Genomic DNA, 20,356 nt, shown 5'->3' on the forward strand with positions numbered 1-20,356 from the left:
AGCTGCAAAAGACCTTTTAGAAATAAGGGACTCAAAAGGAAAGACTATTGGCTGTGAAAGACATTCCTTTTAAATCTCAATTAAAACCAGTTCCTTCCTGCATCTTACAGGTTATGAAGCCTTCCCCAAATAGCAGACAGGTCAATCTATATGTGCATGACTGAGATAACTTGGCTGAGTGAGAACTGCCTTTAGTCATAACAAATAGTAGTGTTTTTTCCCACAACATTAAAAAATGGAGAACGTTTACATAAATGTATTAGCATGCCGTCTTTAAACAACATATTCTCTCTCACCATAAAAACAAAACAAAAAACAGTATTTCACACTTTCGTAAGGGTTGAACTGGAAAGGTACAACTCTGAAGCCTAAAAAAATTCATTAGGGCAATGAGCAACACAGCAGCAACTGACTAGCTATGTATCCAGAGGGACAGATGTGAAACTCACAAGACACTTCAGAGAATAGAGCCCATTTTGGGAAAGTCTCTTTTCTTAAAATTGTTTTATTTTATTTTTTCCAGAATATTAGAGTCAAAAGGACAACTCCTCTTCATTCCTTCAAAAGTTTTAACAGGTTTCAAGTTATTGAGCAGCATTTAAAATCAAAACAGACCCAGACCTCTTCCCTTCTTCAGCTACATTCCCCTCTAAAAAAACAACACGTGCTTGACTCTTTTGCCTGCTTTTAAGAAGGAATTTTAATGGGATGGAGCTCCTCTGAGGTGCACAAGCTTAGAAGGGAGGGGCAAATAGTAAATTATACCTTACAAAGGGTCTGAGCCCTCTGGCCACAGCCAGTGACATTAAGTTCATAAACAAAATCTGTTTAAAAACAAACAAAAACAAAAAACAAACAAACAAAACAAAACAAAACAAAACAAAAAAATCCTGGAAAAGTGCAACAGAAGAAGATAAATTGTTTCTTTTTTCCCCAGGTCTGCATATAAGAATCTAGGGCTGGTCAATGAGTCCATGTGGCAGGGCCTTGACAACTAGTGAAAGACTAGGTTGTTTTGTCCGGCATCCCTTCTCTGGAAGCATTTTCTTCCCAATTAATTTAAGTTATGAGGCTGCATGGGAGACCTCAATAAACTGACACTCAAGACCATGAGTGGGCTTGTTTTGGCTGAAACCATGGTAAGCTGATATATATAGCTTGTGTCTGTGAGGGTGGAGGTGCTGGAACTTCTGGTATTCCCTGGCGGCAACCTTTCTGCTGCAAAGGAGCAGCCACAAGGTTTTGCCATTCTCTCTCTCCTGCGCATGCCTGATGCCCCTTAGCTCTGCTTTCCTATTTTCCTACTGTTAGACCCCAGCTTCTCAGGTCTGGTTTGAGCTGTCATTTGGATGTAGGTATGAGGCCCTCAGTAAATTATCATTTGTTGTCCTGGGGCTGTGAGCAGGTCTGGGCAACACCCAAAAGGTCTGTCTCCAAAGGATTTGGGGGAGAATTCTGCTTCTTTCAGGTATGGTTTTTTTTTTTTTCTTATGGATTAAAAAATAATAAAAACCACTACCACTGTGCTTTTCATTTTGGAAATACAAATCCAAAGAATTCTGTAATATCTGAAAACATCCAGTTAAAGGACTTGACTGAATTTTGGTTGATTCCCTTAAAAGTAAACTATATAGCGCTAGACCTCAGGCATTAGAGTGAAAACACTAAGCTTCTTGACTCAGAAACAAATATAGAAACAAGCCATGACTCATTTTTACCGTCATTCTATTCCAGAGACTTGAAAGCATGGCCTGCATACTGAAATGCACATAAAAATGCAGACACATTTGCTGTTGTCTTAAGAGCAGAAGATATCAATTAATTGTAGGGATGTGAAAATAAAGACAGGACAAATGGGGAGAGAGGAAGGAGGAGTGACAAACAACAGCGAAAATATCATAAGTAAATAATTCAGAATGGATGCAAAATACAAAAGAGGGAGCTTGGTCAGACTATAGCGCAGAGAATGCATCTAGGGTTATTTTGTGCAGTACATTTATTCACTAATGTGCCAAACCAGCTATTAGAAGAAACAATAAAGAGGCCCCCTCTCCTTGGAAATTTGATCTGTGCTTTGGAATTTTTATGACAGTTCTTTCTTAACAAACAAGAAGGTCTCACCAGCCTCTCCTAGCTTCAAAGCATCACTATGATGGTGGCCTGTGATTAATATCCTTAGTTTGATTTATACAATTTGTTTGAGGTCTTCTCAAAAGTCATCTAGTTGATTCTTTGGGAAGGAATTGCAGCTCTGGCATGCAAACAAATGAACTAGACTCTCATATCCCTAACCCACTGGGTTCCCCCAGATTATGGTGACTCACCTAGGTCACTTAACAAGGCCCTTCATGCCACCAGTGCCTCATGTGCAAAATTAGGATATCACCAAGACCACTCCCCCACCATCAAAACCTAAAAAATTCCTGGGATTCCTATTTGGAAAGTAGAGCAGGGTGTGACATAAGTGTGTAAAACTATAGTCCATTTTTGTTGTCGTTGTTGTTGTTCTATGCAACAAGTGGTTTTCTGACAAGTTGAGATTTGAATTGGATTTTTTTCATGTTTATAGATGGTATCATTTACAATTCACATCAGGAACCCACTTGTCTTTAGATCTGATTGTGGTTCCAGCTGTAAAGACTGTTTTTGTAACTAAAATGAAATCTTTTCCTTGGATCAATTTTATACATTCAAACTTGGTTTAACTACAGTTCCTTGAAGTAGGGTATACTCAGAGTATTGTTACTAGTTAATATATATTGTTGAGTTTTAATGCTGTTTTTTTCCCCAGCAAAACTCCAAGGGAATATTTCTGTCACCAAAGTTCATACCTTTCACAAGATGAAACTGTGCTACAGCTTAGCTTAGCTTATTATGTCCTATGGCATGTGAGGCACTCAGGGTAGCAGACACCAGCAAATCATTAGGAAAAACTGGGGGCAATGTCCGTCCATGCAGCAGCACTTGCAAGTACTCTACAGAGTGCAATCAAGATCAGGCCGCTCTTTAAATACAAAACCCTGTTGTGCATATCCAAGTTAGCCAAGGCTGCATCTTTAAGCTGCCCCAGCTCAGCACTGCCTCTGCCACAGTGGCTGGCACCTTAGCCCCGACTCTCCAAGACCCACTGGCACGCAAAAGCAAGGCAACCAGAACCACTGGGTGCATCCATGCTAATCTGCCATTTCAGAGCAGCTGCCTGCACTGGAGCAGAAAAATTAAAAGGCAGGGGGGCTGAGGGTGGGAAGAGAAGTAGGAAACTTTAAAGACAGTATCTTGGAAGCATATGTTTTAAAATCACTGTAGCCAGTTCACTGTCAAGAAAATATTGGCCAGGTTGGTTGGTCCAGTCTCATAGAGCCACAGATGGTTGATGCCCCATTACTCAAGTCCCTGTTCCCCCAACTTGTAAGAAACAAAGGATACGGTGCTTTGTGGTGTAGTTATTCTGCCACCTAGCGTTACATGTGAAAACAAACAAATAACATCATTTAAAATTGCATGCTGTTAGAAGAGTATGAGAATCAAGAATTTTGCTAAATTGCAATTACTTTTTCTTTCTAAAAATGAAGATCCTCCTTTTACACTAGCATACGGGGGGGGGGGGCACTGCCAAAAATTACAACAGTCCTTCTCCTTTGAATAGAAAGCCAGAGAGCAATAGGTCTGAATATAACCTTAACAACCCATTTAATGGTTTTTAAAAGGCCTGATGCCTCCATGTAAGGTGAATACCATGAACATGATCATATAAACTGGAACTGTGCAGGGAAAGTGTGGTGTTACAGTTTCTGTACTGGAGAAGAGAGGAAAAATCCAACAGAGGAAACAGGGATTGCTTTTTAAGCATTATCACTTCTGTAACTAATGCATCAGGAGGTAATGAAATGAGCACCAGCCTTAGAGGGAAAGTCTGGCTTTGTCCCACCTTAGAAGCTTCCTAGAGCTAGAGAGTGGTGAAGCATCTGAGCTTCCGTTTTGTTTTCTGTAAAACAGCTGTACTTACATCCATTCTTCCTACATTCACAGAACTATCCTGAAGGTCAACTCAAAAGATAAGTGAAGGCATTGGTAAACTATAAAGTATTACATGGAACCACAAAGACATTTTCTCCACTATATCATTCTCTTCCCTAGTTCATGGCTGTGGCTGATATGTATGTGGCCCCCTGTGTAAACGGCTTGTGCAATGAACTTGTTCTAACAGCACTGATGTCCATCCTCAAATAAGTGCTTTTAGGGGTAAAAGAAGTGTTAAATAACAAAATGTTCAAGTGTGCCAAGCAAACAAGTGCTCCCACTAGACTAATAAAGAATTAGCATTATAGTTTAAAATTAGGTCATTCTGAATACTTCTCCTTAAAATTACATTCTTATTGAGAATAAGGCCATCTTGCTTAGCTGTTTCTATTAAAATTGGCATGTTCATGCAAGTTCTTAAAGTTACAGAGAATCTGCAGTGAACTTGCCTCTGTGGGCAGAGCTTATATCATGAAAACCAGAAAACGGGAAACTCGGAGTTTTTCATTTCTGTTCCCACACTAACTAGCTGTGTAACTTCAGGCAAGTCACTCAAACACTCTCGATTTCAGTTTCCAAATGTACAAAAAAATAAGATGTAAACTAAGTAACCACTCCTTCTAGTTCTGTGATTAAAAAGTTGTTTTCCTGCTTTCGATAGTGAAATTCAAAGCTCATGATGGGTCAGTTATAATGTAATTCTTCAAAGAAGTCTTAAAAATTGTATACATTTTCAGTCACAGGATAGGAAAAAAATAATAAAACATCCTTAGGAAAGATAGCCACTGCAGCATGGGTGTGCTTGTGTCGTCTATCAGAGGTGCTCAGAAACCACCATGAGCTAAAACAACAAACAGGTGGCAAGAAAACGCTTACCCAGCCACCTACCTCGGCTCTCAAAATTGCAAAGAAAGACTTTACTTCCATTTAGCTCTGAAAACACCATTTGCTTTTTTAAATTTTTTTTAAATTAGGTTTTTGCCATAGGGTGCATGCACTTGCCAGAGATAGAGAGGAGCAGAGAGAGGGAAAGTGTGAAATCATCCCTCCAGTGGGGATGGCCACACAAATCCCTTCTCCTGCATTCTCCTCCTGAGATTTTGGGCATGCGTATGGACCCAGCGTGATTTTTAAGCTGCCAGGTCTGGGGCTCAAACCACCATAAAGTATGTGAGAATCCAGAGTCTTAACCACCATGCCATCTGCTGGTCCCACCACTCTTTTTCAGTAATATTTTCAACAACATCAAGAAAATAATTCTATTTATCCATATTTCCTTTCTCCTTATAAATCATAATTACAGCAAAAACAGCCTGGAATTTTCAAGATGTGAACATCAGACAAATCACACTGCAGAGGGATCCAACTTGACAGCAAGGTTACAACCTAGTGGCTGACCCTGCCTTGACTTCCATTACAGAAATCCCAACTGCTTCGGTTCACAAGCTCTTCATCCCCAAGGAAGCCGCTTTATTTTAAACGTCCAGGATCCCTCTCCTTTAGGAGGATGCCAACGCCTTGTGTTGCAAAAATGCTCAGCTTTGCTCGGTATCCCTGGCTGTTGTGTTTGTAGACATCCTGGCACATTCTGGCCCAGAAGATTTAGCCCTTTCCTTTCCCCCATCTATTGAAATTTCTACCCTCTGTGTCAAAAGGATAATTTCAAGTCTTTCCAATAATTTGCTGGGGGCCATGGAGACAGATCTAATCAAGGTTCTCATCAATCTTTTTCCACTGGCCAAAACAGAGCCAAGATGTTAAATGTAAAGGTGCTGGGTTCTTTTTTCTCCCTCAAGACACACTTCTGTACAGGGAGTTGAGGCCCACTGTGTGTTTAAGGGAGCTAATATTTTCCTGGAAACTTCAGGGGTTTCACATTTGCCCCAAACCAAATATACCTGAAACTTCAAGTCTAAATTCCAGAGCTTTTTAAAAGGAGAGGCCTTGTCCCTCTGTAGCTTAAAACAACCCTAAAGACTTGTTATATCTCATTCATTTTGGCTGTTTTCCAGAGCAGCTGACAAACTGAAAATAAGCACACTGCTGTCCCCCCTCCACCCCAACTGCCTCCACCACCTCCCCCTATCCCCTGACAAGCATTCCTCACACACACGGATCCAAGAGAGTAGGATACACTCTCCGAATAACACATAGGTGAATACCACTGCCTCGTTGCTCAGCATTTAATACTGATCTTGAACAGTACTAGCTTGGAATTTCAAATGTAAGTCATCCTTGGCCTAAATCAGACGGTAGATTTAGGGCCCTATTCAACATGTGAGAGCAAGAATTTGCCTTTTAGGGATATGTGTCTAAGGTCATAAATCTACTTGGAGACATGCCTACCTCTATTTCTAAACTGCCTCTGTGTCTCTGTCCTTTTTGACAAACAAAAGGACCAAATATTTGAGGCAGGCTTCTCTGTGCTTGGTGTAAAGCTGACTTGAGAGGAAAACGTACAAAGTAGCATGTACTAACAGATGCTAGCGGTGCTGTACTATTATATCAATATTGTAAAATAGGAATGATGGACTCTACATAGGACTCCAGGGCCCTAGGTAAGGCACCACTGAGAATCTGATCAATCATAGTACAAGTCTACTTGACCAAGAATGCAGTGGCAGCTCCAGTGCCCCAAATGGGTGCAGGGAGATAGGCACTCAGCTTATAAAGCTTTGTAATAAGAACCACCATCCTGGAAGTATAAAATTTACAGCTGCCCCAGTTTGCTGGACTCTACCCTGGATGGGCCTCCTCTAGATTATAACACAAGTGCGATTAAGACTCTTAGGACCAGGATAGAACCTGACTGGCTCCGAGGGGACGGAGGAAACAATGAGGACACAGGTTATAGTTTTCTGCCTAGGTGTTTTGCTCTTGGAATCAATCAACACATCTTAGCTATTTTGTTTTAGGACATTCTCTAACTCCTCCTTCCAAGGGAAAAATCATGAGCCTTTCATACCAGGCCCATTCATCTAACCAAACATTAGGAGATTATTTTCTTTATGAAGTATGCCGATTAATTGCCAAGGCAACACCTGTGCATCCCCTTTTTTGCTGTGGGAAGCATTCTAGGAAATCCAAGTACGAGACTGCTCAGAGATCACCCACCCAGTGGCTTGGAATGCAGTGTGACCAAAGGCATTTCCAGAGAGCTCACAGGGCACAATGGCCATGCATGGGTGGATTTGCTGGATGGATTAGACAAACCAACCGCAACCTTTCCATCTTTTGTTTCCATTCCTTCCAGTAGATTGGCCTTGTTACCAATACTGATGCCAAGACTAGCAATTGCTTGCAACAAAGAATTGTTGTTAACCCCTACCCCCTGCTTCATTCACTCTAATTATTCTCTAACAATACAATGGCTTCAAAAAGCCTCCAACTGTCCAGCAGACACTATGGGCCAGAGGAATCACTGAACACAAGCAGCCTATCAATAAAAGACAATACTGAAGCAGCTTCTGTCTGGGTATTTGCTCCATCTTCTCTGAGACAATGGGAGAGAGAGCTCAAGGGAATAGAAAGGAAGTCCTGCCCTACAGATCTTTTGTTTGTCTGCCAATGCTGTATCTGTTCCAAGGTCTTGGGCGTATCCTTCACCACTCCCAAATACAGGAAAAAGCCTCGATTTCCTAGGAAATGCAGCTTCTATGTTTTTGATGAGTTCTCATTGTACCCAAATCAGACTTTACTGAGGATTCTGGTTAAGATTTTTTTGTTTTCTCTTAAGGTCCAGTAGCTCTTATCACAGAGCAGAGAGATATGGGCCATTAGACTAATTCACAGCAACAATAACAACATACATAGTTCTTTCCATAACATTTTATAAGGCAGCACACAGCCCACCAGCATATCTGTGTTTTGTTAGTTTTGTTGTTTTGCTTTTTAAACAGTTAACATGGGTTGATGGAGTAACTGAACAGAAAAATACAGATTTGAAGCAGGTCATCTCGAAAGACCTGTTCAATGACATTGAAATTGATTAAATAATCCTAGAGGTTTCCAAACAGAGGGAATATAAATTAACAGAAAGTTAAATGAGAGGATCCCTTTGTTGACTACAAATCAACATATAATTAAGTTGGGATGAACCCATGGTGATGAAATCCCAGCAGAAATCAAAGGTCAGTTATTTCCAATAAGCACTGCTGTCAGTCCTGTGTTTTAGGGGAACAGACCAACACTAACTCAGAATCTTAAAGATATCCCAGGATAAAGTGGCTTCCTTATAGCCTATTTGGGTCATCAAGTTGTGTGTGTCCATATGTAAAGCAAACACAGGACCTGGAATGTGTACAATATGTCAATTACTACAGAGTAATGGAAGCAATAAAAAACCAAGGCTCCAAATTATGCCCATAGCAGAGCTATAAATAAATGAACAAAGAGTAACTGAACTCCCCAAGGAAGAAAAAGACTGAATGGAAAAGAAAACAAAATCAGCAAGCTCTAAACCTCAGAAAATAGAAAATAACACCAACCATGACAATTTAAAAGATAAACTATCAGAGATATGAAATAATATGTAAAACGTTCTGTTTTTGCCTAACACCTTGCATTATACAAGCTTCTTTGCAATCTATTCAACAGAAGAGTAAAATAATCTTTTTACGTCTGATAGCTTAGCTTGGAGAAATATAAGATAGTTCTATAATTCTTCAGAAATAAAACACTGAGGCAAATCCCCATGGACTAAAGACCTTGAGTTCTAGCATTACCTACGAGGGAGATATGGGATGAGTATGGGAATAGAACCTGTTTTCCTGAGACATAAATGAGGGCAGGGATAGGAACAAATGTCAGGCACATGAAAACAAAAGGCTTTTTGTACTCTGGAAACTTCATCTTATTCTCCTAGTGGCACCATAAAGAGCAAGTTCCTATGCCAGTCAAAAGCTTAGTTTGTCTATCTTTAGTTGGAGAAATAATCACCCTTTATCACCATTTAGCCATCTAGCAATTGGTATGTAAAGCACTTCTAATAAAATTTTAGGCAAGTGAAGAGCACTGATTATATGTATATGCTGTAGAAAAAGTTCCCTGGTCACTCATGTGAGCTTTACATCATATTTAGTGTGAGCTTGAGAAGAAAAGTCTCCGATGGACACCATCTTCTTTTTCTCTCCATTCCTCCTGCCCAGACAATCACCAGAAGTTCCTGTTTGTTGTCTGCCCTTCCCTAAGTGTCCATATTTGGAGGTAGAGTTGAGGCTGTTAAAGGCTTCCAGATCCTAGGGTGAAAGGTGCTGTTCTAAGTCATCCCACTGGTTCCAGATACAGCAGGCATGGTCTGTGGTTCCAGGTACACATGGTGAGGTCTTTTCTGAGATGAGTAAAACTGAAGATCCGAGGCAGACTTTATTACTGTAGATATAACACTCAGGGTAATAAGGGCGCCCTATAAAAGCCACCACTGCTGATAAAGAAGAGCTGGGGGTTCCTGGATAATGTCAGTGTCACACTCGGTGACTGATGCCTTCATGGATGTTCTTGTGGCCAGACAGTGTCCTTCTGGGTAGACATGTGAAAATGAGGAATAGTTGTGGACCAGAACAATGTGACAGACAGCTTTTACACATCCAATTTAAGACCTTTCATTTTTTAATTCAGATATTAAGTTGTTAATGCTTACTGTGGCCAAATTTTTCTAACTAAAAACCAGGGTTCTTGTCAGTGAAGTATATTTAAAGGGACAATGGGACAGACTATTTGAAATGAGATTATTGGAACATTTGATAGTGATATGGCTGTTGGTGATTATAAAGAAGGTTCCAGGGTCTCAGAAGTAGACCAGTACCATTCGGCTGGGCTGATGGGATAGGTTAGTGGAAGTAAGGGAGAATAAAAGAAGACAGAGGACAGTGAACAAAAGAAGAAGTGAGTTGAAAACATATCAATGCTAGGTGCTGGAGTGGAGTCCTGGGACTCAGTAAAAAAAAAAAAGGACTGTGCAGAAGTACAGCTTTTTAGAGAAAGAAGAGACTGAGGTTGGAGGAAGGCAACTGATTCCTGTTCTTTGGAGGATCAGGGCATGATAAGAAAGCAGTGGCGACTGCTTAGACTCAAGTAGAGAGGAAGCTTGTAATTGGTCTTGAGCCAACTTTATAAATCTGGGAACCTTCAATGCAGCTAAACTCAGTACCACCAAGAGTGGATGTGAGGTTATTTGTTATACCATGAGAAAGAGAATCAAAAAAGAGGAAATAAGGAATCAGAGAATGGATGAATGGGCACCAGAAAGTGCTTAGGAAAGAGATTATTCAAGCACACCCCTCAGGTGCTCCTGAGAGAAGTGACAGAAGAACAGAGGCATTTTCCTAGATAGCATCAGTCTTATCTAGAAGGAGTCTCCCTAGGAGACTGTATTCCCACAAGGATGGGAGCTACAGCTGAGTCATCTTCGTGGCTAAGCAGTCAGCACACACTTTATATATTGTGACTATTTGATAAATGTTTGTCATTTTGTTGTTCTTAAAGCACCAAGATTCCTGGAGAACTAGTGCCGTCTAACAATGGTTCATAGGACATTACAGCTGAAAAGGACCATAGATGTAATGTCCAAGTCCCTGATGCAAATTCAGAAACACACGAGGAAGAGTAGCATATCTTTGTCTGAGGCCACACTCCTCATCCATATGTTCTGATCTCTAGTGGATGGAAAAATATGAATATTTAACAAGTAGCACATCAAACCCATGTTGATGAAATTGATTTATGGTGCTCCACAGACTTTACCTAGGGATATACTATACCACACTGTTCAGCTTTAAGAGTTGAGACCAAGCTGAGCATTCCATTGATGAGCAAAGATTAGCATAATCGATCAACATGGCCTTGTAAAACTTAAAGAATCCTATTTTGTAAAAAATGTTTTCAATCAAAACTACAATAAAATTCCACTTCACAACTACTAAAATAACTGTAAGACTGATAATAAATAGTTCTGGCAAGGCTGTGGAAAAACTGGAACCCTTATATATTGCTAGTGGGAATAGCTAAGTGAACTTGATAATATGTAAATTAGATTCTAATAAAGCTGTTTAAATGTTTTTAAAACATCATCCTATTTGGAAGTTCCCAGATAATTTTACTACCAGTGCTTACAAATAAAAGCCTAGAGAGGCAAAGCATGTAACATGTATGAGTGAGGAGTGTCAGGTATAAGAAAACAGGGAGCAGGGGCCAGCAAGTGGCATAGTGGTTCAGGTGCTGGACTCCCATGTGATAGACCATGGTTCGAGTTGGCAGCCTGAATCTCAAGCTGGGCACATGTGCATGTGTGCCCAAAATCCCAAGGAGAATGAAGGCAAAGGGACTGCAGCATGGCCATGCTCTCTGGGGAGTGGTTTCTCACTTTCTCTCTCTCTGTCTCTCTGTCTCCAGAGAGCACATATGCCCTATAGCAAAAATCTCTCAAATAAAAAAAAAAGAAGAAGAAAAAGGGAAAAAAAAAGAAAAACAGGGAGCAAAGGGAACTTAGACAACTAGGAAAGGCATGCCCACTAAAGAAGGCAGCAGCTATTTGGATCTAATAAATTGTCACCCATCAAGAACGTGTCCCAAAGTTGTCTGATCTTCCAATTTTAAAAAGAAGTCTGAAACTTGTTTTTGTTTGTTTATTTGTTTGTTTGTATTTTATCTTTTAGATTTTTGCCATAGGACTCATGTCCTCGCTGGAGAGAGAAAGAGAGAGACTTAGAGACAAGTGACGTAAGAAATCAGCTGCTGGGGGAATGGTCATGCCACAGTCCCTTCTCCTCCATTCTCCTCACAGGTTTTGGGCATGCACACACTTATAGACAGTGTTTTTATTTATTTATTTATCTATCTATCTATCTATTTATTTATTTATTTATTTTTAAGAGACATTTTTGCTGTAGGGTGCATGTGCTCACCAGAAAGACAAAAGGAAGGAAATCACCTCCCAGGGAAGATGGTCACACCATAATCCCTTCTCCTCCATTCTCCTCTTGGTATCTTGGGCACATACACACACATGTTTTTCTACATGACTTTAAGCCACGTAGTCTAGGACTTGAGCCCACGGTCAACTACATGGGTAATAACCATTACACACTATCTGCTGGTCCTGGCCAGAGTGTTTTTCAAGCTGACAATTACAGGACCCAAACTGCACAGTCGGCCATGTGGGATCTAGTACCTAAACCACACCACCTGCTGGCCCTTTGGGTTTTTATCTGATATCGCTCAATATTTAAATGCCAAAATTGAATTGATAATTTTTAAATTTAATTTATTTATTTATCAAAGATTTTAAAGATTTACTTCATGAGAAATAGCAGGAGTAAGAGAAAGACATCTCCCCTAAAAAAAGGTCCTGTAATACTACGATAACCCTTTCCCTAGCTCCCTAACCACTCAGAATCTTGGACACACACACTATCATGTTTTGGGTCAGCTCAGGATCCAAACCTAAAGTTGGCCAGCATTGCAGACGAGTACATTACCACCTGCACCGGAGACTGGGCCTCATATATATTTTTAAAGACATCAGTAAAAGAATAAAGTAAAACATGTACATGTGCCAGAGGCTCCCATGGCTTCCAGCCTATGACCTTGAATCAATACATATACCTTTCCTTTGCTATTAGTAAAGTGGATTCCATTCACAAAGCTCAGAAGCCTTTATGTGATAATTAACTGCCACAACTTAGAAAATTCAACCAATTAACAGATATTTATCATATGCTTCTTAGATATAAGGCACTAGAAGTTAAAGACAGCTTTAATAAAATAAGGCAAAAGTGCTGGCAAGTCAATTACCACAAATAGAAGGTGATGCATTTCTGAGGGAGCCCTGTCTAGTAGCCTGCATAAGACAGTTATGCATACGGCACTAAAACCCAGGCTCCAAAGTTCTAGTACACTGCTGGGCCCCATCACGTGATACTTAATACTGGCTCTGGACTATCTGAATTCGTTTATTTTTCATTGCTTCAGTGAACAGTGGGAGGAAATAGACTCATGGTTTCTCAATGTGCATATGAGCTTCAATTTAAGATGCAGTTCATTCTTCAAGAGTCAGGAGGGAATAGACACTTGAATCCAGGTGTTCTATAGGCTGGAAAAGATTTAAATACTCGAGATGGCTTCACGGCAAAAATATTTTTTTTCAACAATTCTCTTCTGAAGAAATTTCCCATGACAGGGAATTTCGAGGCAGATTCATCACTGCTCACATAATTGAAATAGCAGGTGAATAAATGGGAAGGGGGAGATCACCTGATTTGATGAAGAGTCATACAGGTGTCCTCAAAAGTGGGCAAGTGCTGGGGAATCCATTTGTGTACTTCCTCAGAAACGTAAGGAACAGATTGTTATGATGAGCGAAGGGGCTGCAGACACAGGACGCTCCTTTGTGTAATGTCTGCAAATCTATACAGAGCCAGAATCGTTTGGAATCCAGGTCAGCCAGGGAACGCTGGCTGGGCAGAAGCGTGTGTTAATGTGCTTCAGAGAACAACTCCAACTCCTCCCCAGAGCAGATACAAAGATAGCTGCCTAGAAGGGGTCAGTGTCCTACTAGCCTTTGACCGAGGCTTCAAACTTCATTAAAAAGTTTGTTAGTCATGTGCAGGAAAGGAAGAGAATCCAAAGTGTGCTGTGCTATAGAAACAACAAACATGGCTGTCAAACTCCCAGGGAGTGAGTCCGAACTCTCCATACATGGCATGAATAGATTCCATGAGACAAAATCTGAGCAGCGGACACTCTCTGTTGTCCTTTGGCTCACTTCTCTTCTGCTGTGTGAACCTAACTGGTTAGACTGGCTTCAAGTATTCCAGGTCCTTCTTAGCTTTCTTGCTTGACCCACACCATTTACATACTTGCTTCTTCATCTGAAAGTCTTGTCTCATTATTGCCTTACTTTAAATTACGAGGTTACAGAGTGACCTCATCATTTCCCAAGGCTGCTTTCCTCTGGATGTCTAGAAGCCACCCTGACCCACCCAGACATCTGAACTCCTAACTAATACATCATCCGAACATCAACGTGAGTCTGACCAGTCATTGCAGTCTGCTCATCTGACTTCTGAAATGCATCTCAAATCTATCCCTTCACCTCTCCCATATTGCTATGACCATCAGACTATACAGAGGACTTCAAAATGTTCATGGAAAAAATGGAATTAAAAAGTAAGGCCTACTTTGGTACCAAAAAAAAACCCCCAAAAAATTAACTTCATGTGAAGTTTTTGCAGAAGATACATTTTGCATGACCCTCTCAGAGAGCAGTTTTCTAACTTATCCCTTTGTCACTTTTTCTCCCAGCCCACATCATCATCGGAATTCTCTTCCTGAAAACACGATTAACTGAAATTACTCTTCCTTTAACACCTCCATTAACCCCTTCCAGCACTTACAGGATAAGGCCTGGGTACACTGTACAAGGTCCTCACAATCTTACGTCAATTGAACCTATTTAGGCTAATTTTTCTGTCACAACCACATAACAACATGTCTTATTTTACTCTTTCACACCTCTTTGTATGTACACACGCTGTTTCCTGTATTGCTGGGCTCCTCTATCTTGTCATTCTGGAAAACGTCTGTATATTCTGGAAATTCCAACTCAAGAATTTCTTCCACTCCCTTGCAGAAACATTTGCTGCTGCTTCTGGGTTTCTCCAAGTATTTTGTTCAGAATAATCACAATGCACTAACACAATGTATAACTTCAGACCTGGGGTGCTGTCTCATGCACAGCCTTATCTCCAATACCTCCTACACTCGGGGGCTTAACACATGTCCCTGAGTTGGATGAACAAACCAGAAATCTAAAACGTTATAAAGGCAAGAGAAATTGACTTTGTCTAATATGACTGATTGGTTATTGGTCTCCTGTCCCCATTTTTAAAATCATCTATCTTCCTTATGTAACTTGTTAGAATCTTAGCCACTAACTTAATAAAGAAGCAAGCTTAGGTAAAGTTCCTAAATTAATTCTCTTCCCTGCCACAAAAAGATCCAAGTACCTTTTCATTCAGCAACTTTTAAAATCACAAATCTAAAAATGAACACTTCTTCTAAAATAAACTTTATAATGAGGGATATTAGCCAGACAAAATAATGTAATCAGCATAGATGGCCTTGGCTCAGACAAGGAGAGCTGACTTTTCAGTCCTGGGAATGATCCTATGAACATGACCTCCCAAGGAAAATGCTTAGCCCAGTGCTGACAAATAATAAGCACTATCAGTATAATTGCTGCTGTTATTGTTAGGGGGCTATGATCTGGCCAAGAGTCCATCTAAACAGATGTAAAAATAAGCTGTTACAATGGAATTCTACAGTCTAAGTAGCTGGCCTACACTATCTAACCTTAAATTAAGTACCTGCACATACCCAAGTTTCTTAAAGCACAGGAAAATATGCTGCTTCAAATGCATGAATGAGCCAACAGTCTGGCCATAGCCCACATACTAGCATCTGAGGATTGTGTGCTTTTTTATAAAAGCTCTTGGCAATATCTTCCAGGTTTTTCTATAGACCAACATCAAGCCAATTTATTTGACCTCTTTGATCTACACAGTCCATCCCATACCTACAGCTATTTTCTAGAGGCTGAATGAGTCAGAACAAGAAAATGATTAATCAACTTGGAGAGATTTGAAAGTTGGAAAAGAGCCATCCTGTGAGTAAAACCTCAGAGCTGTGGGACTGCAACAGTTGGAAAGTTAGGGGATTTCCATGGTTGAAAACATTTGGCTGCTTGCTATGGTCCTCCGACCTTGTAATAAGACAGAACAGACAGAGCCGGGTGATTTACCTCTGACAATATCCTATGTCTGCTGCCTTTGGCTGTTCACTCTGACTTGACAAAATCAGAGTTATTCCCCCTGAGCCTTATGACTTTGGAACTGGCTCAAAAAAATCCCCTCTGCTTTTTCCTCCCATTGGATATCCTTTTATGTACAGTGAGGTTAGATTAGATGTGTATGCAAAGCACCTTGCACGTTGTTCGGAGAACAGTTAGGTGGGTCTGCTCTTCTAGGTCAGGGTGGTCTCCCAACGCTTGAGGCATGCAGTACCATCTTGTTTTTTTCTTTTCTGCCAGTTGTTAACCTGCCAGTGCCATTCAAAATCACTTTTCCCATAAGATTTGCATCACTTGTGATGATTCCTCATTTCATCTAAATTTTTCTGATCCTCCTTACTGAGAACTTGATTTCTGAAGTTACTTTTTAAAAAGATACCACTCTAGGATTATCTAGCTTTTATAATCCAGTCACTGCAGACACTGTATCTCAGTAGTATAACCACATTTTCCCTTGTTTATTGTTTAATGTGTAATGTTTTATTGAAGCAAGGAGGACAACTTGTATTTCCAGTCTATTAATATTTGTCTCCACCAGTTATGCCTCTACTTCTATTTTCTTGCCCTTTCACATTATGTACACTGCTATCTTTTTTTTTCTTTCACTTAAACATATGAATCACTTGGATTTTAATGTAATTTATTACGTCTCTTTCTTTCCTGGTTCTGTTTTCTGTTCTATCACTGCTTCTATAATATATTCCTTGTGTTTGCTATCAATAATGTGTCAGCAGGATATTCTAATATGCCTGATTGATTATCGGTCTCCTGTGCCCATTTTTTAAATATCACCTGTCTTTCTTACGTAACCTCTTAGAATTTTGCCCGCTAACTTAATAAAGAAGTAAGCTTAGGTAAATTTTTCTGCTTAATTCTCTTCCTTACCAGAAAAGATCTGAGTACCTCTTCATTCAGCAAACATTTGTCTTATCTGTCACATATACATGTAGACTTTGACTGTGAGGGTTCCTATCCATTGATTCATGGATCACAAGGAACTTGTTGAGCAATGACAGCTGCTATTTTTACTACAGTGGCATGGAAGAGGCCCCTGGGGATTTCACCTTTTGGCATACAGGTCAGTAAACACATTATAGATTAACAGTAAAACGATAAGAAGCTTAAGGGTTTGGGGGCTAGAATGATGGTTTGGAGAAGGAAAAAGGAAGTAGATTTCAGGAAAAGGAATGGAGGTTACAGACTAAATGATCAAATAAGGAAAAAGAAAGGGAGAGATGGATAAGACTAGCGAGAAAGAAAATTTAGAGAGAAAACACAGGATGGGAGGAAGGAAAGTAGATGGGTTAAGGACAAGAAAGAAATCAGGAAGAAGGCAAAGGGAAAATGGAATTAAAAAGTAGAGGCTTACTTGGGTACCAAAAAAAAACCCCAAAAAAATTAACTTCATGTGAAGTTTTTGCAGAAGATACATTTTGCATGACCCTCTCAGAGAGCAGTTTTCTAACTTATCCCTTTGTCACTTTTTCTCCCAGCCCACATCATCATCGGAATTCTCTTCCTGAAAACACGATTAACTGAAATTACTCTTCCTTTAACACCTCCATTAACCCCTTCCAGCACTTACAGGATAAGGCCTGGGTACACTGTACAAGGTCCTCACAATCTTACGTCAATTGAACCTATTTAGGCTAATTTTTCTGTCACAACCACATAACAACATGTCTTATTTTACTCTTTCACACCTCTTTGTATGTACACACGCTGTTTCCTGTATTGCTGGGCTCCTCTATCTTGTCATTCTGGAAAACGTCTGTATATTCTGGAAATTCCAACTCAAGAATTTCTTCCACTCCCTTGCAGAAACATTTGCTGCTGCTTCTGGGTTTCTCCAAGTATTTTGTTCAGAATAATCACAATGCACTAACACAATGTATAACTTCAGACCTGGGGTGCTGTCTCATGCACAGCCTTATCTCCAATACCTCCTACACTCGGGGGCTTAACACATGTCCCTGAGTTGGATGAACAAACCAGAAATCTAAAACGTTATAAAGGCAAGAGAAATTGACTTTGTCTAATATGACTGATTGGTTATTGGTCTCCTGTCCCCATTTTTAAAATCATCTATCTTCCTTATGTAACTTGTTAGAATCTTAGCCACTAACTTAATAAAGAAGCAAGCTTAGGTAAAGTTCCTAAATTAATTCTCTTCCCTGCCACAAAAAGATCCAAGTACCTTTTCATTCAGCAACTTTTAAAATCACAAATCTAAAAATGAACACTTCTTCTAAAATAAACTTTATAATGAGGGATATTAGCCAGACAAAATAATGTAATCAGCATAGATGGCCTTGGCTCAGGCAAGGAGAGCTGACTTTTCAGTCCTGGGAATGATCCTATGAACATGACCTCCCAAGGAAAATGCTTAGCCCAGTGCTGACAAATAATAAGCACTATCAGTATAATTGCTGCTGTTATTGTTAGGGGGCTATGATCTGGCCAAGAGTCCATCTAAACAGATGTAAAAATAAGCTGTTACAATGGAATTCTACAGTCTAAGTAGCTGGCCTACACTATCTAACCTTAAATTAAGTACCTGCACATACCCAAGTTTCTTAAAGCACAGGAAAATATGCTGCTTCAAATGCATGAATGAGCCAACAGTCTGGCCATAGCCCACATACTAGCATCTGAGGATTGTGTGCTTTTTTATAAAAGCTCTTGGCAATATCTTCCAGGTTTTTCTATAGACCAACATCAAGCCAATTTATTTGACCTCTTTGATCTACACAGTCCATCCCATACCTACAGCTATTTTCTAGAGGCTGAATGAGTCAGAACAAGAAAATGATTAATCAACTTGGAGAGATTTGAAAGTTGGAAAAGAGCCATCCTGTGAGTAAAACCTCAGAGCTGTGGGACTGCAACAGTTGGAAAGTTAGGGGATTTCCATGGTTGAAAACATTTGGCTGCTTGCTATGGTCCTCCGACCTTGTAATAAGACAGAACAGACAGAGCCGGGTGATTTACCTCTGACAATATCCTATGTCTGCTGCCTTTGGCTGTTCACTCTGACTTGACAAAATCAGAGTTATTCCCCCTGAGCCTTATGACTTTGGAACTGGCTCAAAAAAATCCCCTCTGCTTTTTCCTCCCATTGGATATCCTTTTATGTACAGTGAGGTTAGATTAGATGTGTATGCAAAGCACCTTGCACGTTGTTCGGAGAACAGTTAGGTGGGTCTGCTCTTCTAGGTCAGGGTGGTCTCCCAACGCTTGAGGCATGCAGTACCATCTTGTTTTTTTCTTTTCTGCCAGTTGTTAACCTGCCAGTGCCATTCAAAATCACTTTTCCCATAAGATTTGCATCACTTGTGATGATTCCTCATTTCATCTAAATTTTTCTGATCCTCCTTACTGAGAACTTGATTTCTGAAGTTACTTTTTAAAAAGATACCACTCTAGGATTATCTAGCTTTTATAATCCAGTCACTGCAGACACTGTATCTCAGTAGTATAACCACATTTTCCCTTGTTTATTGTTTAATGTGTAATGTTTTATTGAAGCAAGGAGGACAACTTGTATTTCCAGTCTATTAATATTTGTCTCCACCAGTTATGCCTCTACTTCTATTTTCTTGCCCTTTCACATTATGTACACTGCTATCTTTTTTTTTCTTTCACTTAAACATATGAATCACTTGGATTTTAATGTAATTTATTACGTCTCTTTCTTTCCTGGTTCTGTTTTCTGTTCTATCACTGCTTCTATAATATATTCCTTGTGTTTGCTATCAATAATGTGTCAGCAGGATATTCTAATATGCCTGATTGATTATCGGTCTCCTGTGCCCATTTTTTAAATATCACCTGTCTTTCTTACATAACCTCTTAGAATTTTGCCCGCTAACTTAATAAAGAAGTAAGCTTAGGTAAATTTTTCTGCTTAATTCTCTTCCTTACCAGAAAAGATCTGAGTACCTCTTCATTCAGCAAACATTTGTCTTATCTGTCACATATACATGTAGACTTTGACTGTGAGGGTTCCTATCCATTGATTCATGGATCACAAGGAACTTGTTGAGCAATGACAGCTGCTATTTTTACTACAGTGGCATGGAAGAGGCCCCTGGGGATTTCACCTTTTGGCATACAGGTCAGTAAACACATTATAGATTAACAGTAAAACGATAAGAAGCTTAAGGGTTTGGGGGCTAGAATGATGGTTTGGAGAAGGAAAAAGGAAGTAGATTTCAGGAAAAGGAATGGAGGTTACAGACTAAATGATCAAATAAGGAAAAAGAAAGGGAGAGATGGATAAGACTAGCGAGAAAGAAAATTTAGAGAGAAAACACAGGATGGGAGGAAGGAAAGTAGATGGGTTAAGGACAAGAAAGAAATCAGGAAGAAGGCAAAGGGAAAAGAGAAAGGTGGTATACAGCTGGCAAATCCACTTGAAAAAAGAAAGCATGAAGATGTTGAGGAATAAGTAAATACAGATGAGAAAACATTCCAAATCAATGTGTCATC

At 39.9% G+C, this 20,356-nt stretch overlaps 1 protein-coding gene and 1 long non-coding RNA gene across 4 annotated transcripts in view; one reads left to right on the forward strand and one right to left on the reverse strand.

The window, feature by feature from the left end:
* Positions 1-20,356, reverse strand: part of RAD51B (RAD51 paralog B) — a 646,490-nt gene that overhangs the window by 258,290 nt on the left and 367,844 nt on the right. The gene's annotated exons all lie outside the window — the stretch shown is intronic.
* Positions 1-20,356, forward strand: part of LOC102496471 (uncharacterized) — a 57,557-nt gene that overhangs the window by 30,954 nt on the left and 6,247 nt on the right. For 2 of the 3 annotated variants that reach the window (XR_001371151.1, XR_001371152.1), the window contains exon 5: positions 5,324-5,692. The exons of the other annotated variant lie outside the window; for it this stretch is intronic. This is a non-coding gene — a long non-coding RNA (uncharacterized LOC102496471). Of the gene's footprint in view, positions 1-5,323; positions 5,693-20,356 lie in introns of those variants that run through there. 3 annotated transcript variants of the gene reach the window in all.

The sequence above is a fragment of the Tupaia chinensis genome, unplaced genomic scaffold (assembly GCF_000334495.1).
Source record: "Tupaia chinensis unplaced genomic scaffold, TupChi_1.0 Scaffold000609_1, whole genome shotgun sequence".
In the NCBI taxonomy this organism is placed as follows: Eukaryota; Metazoa; Chordata; class Mammalia; order Scandentia; family Tupaiidae; genus Tupaia; species Tupaia belangeri.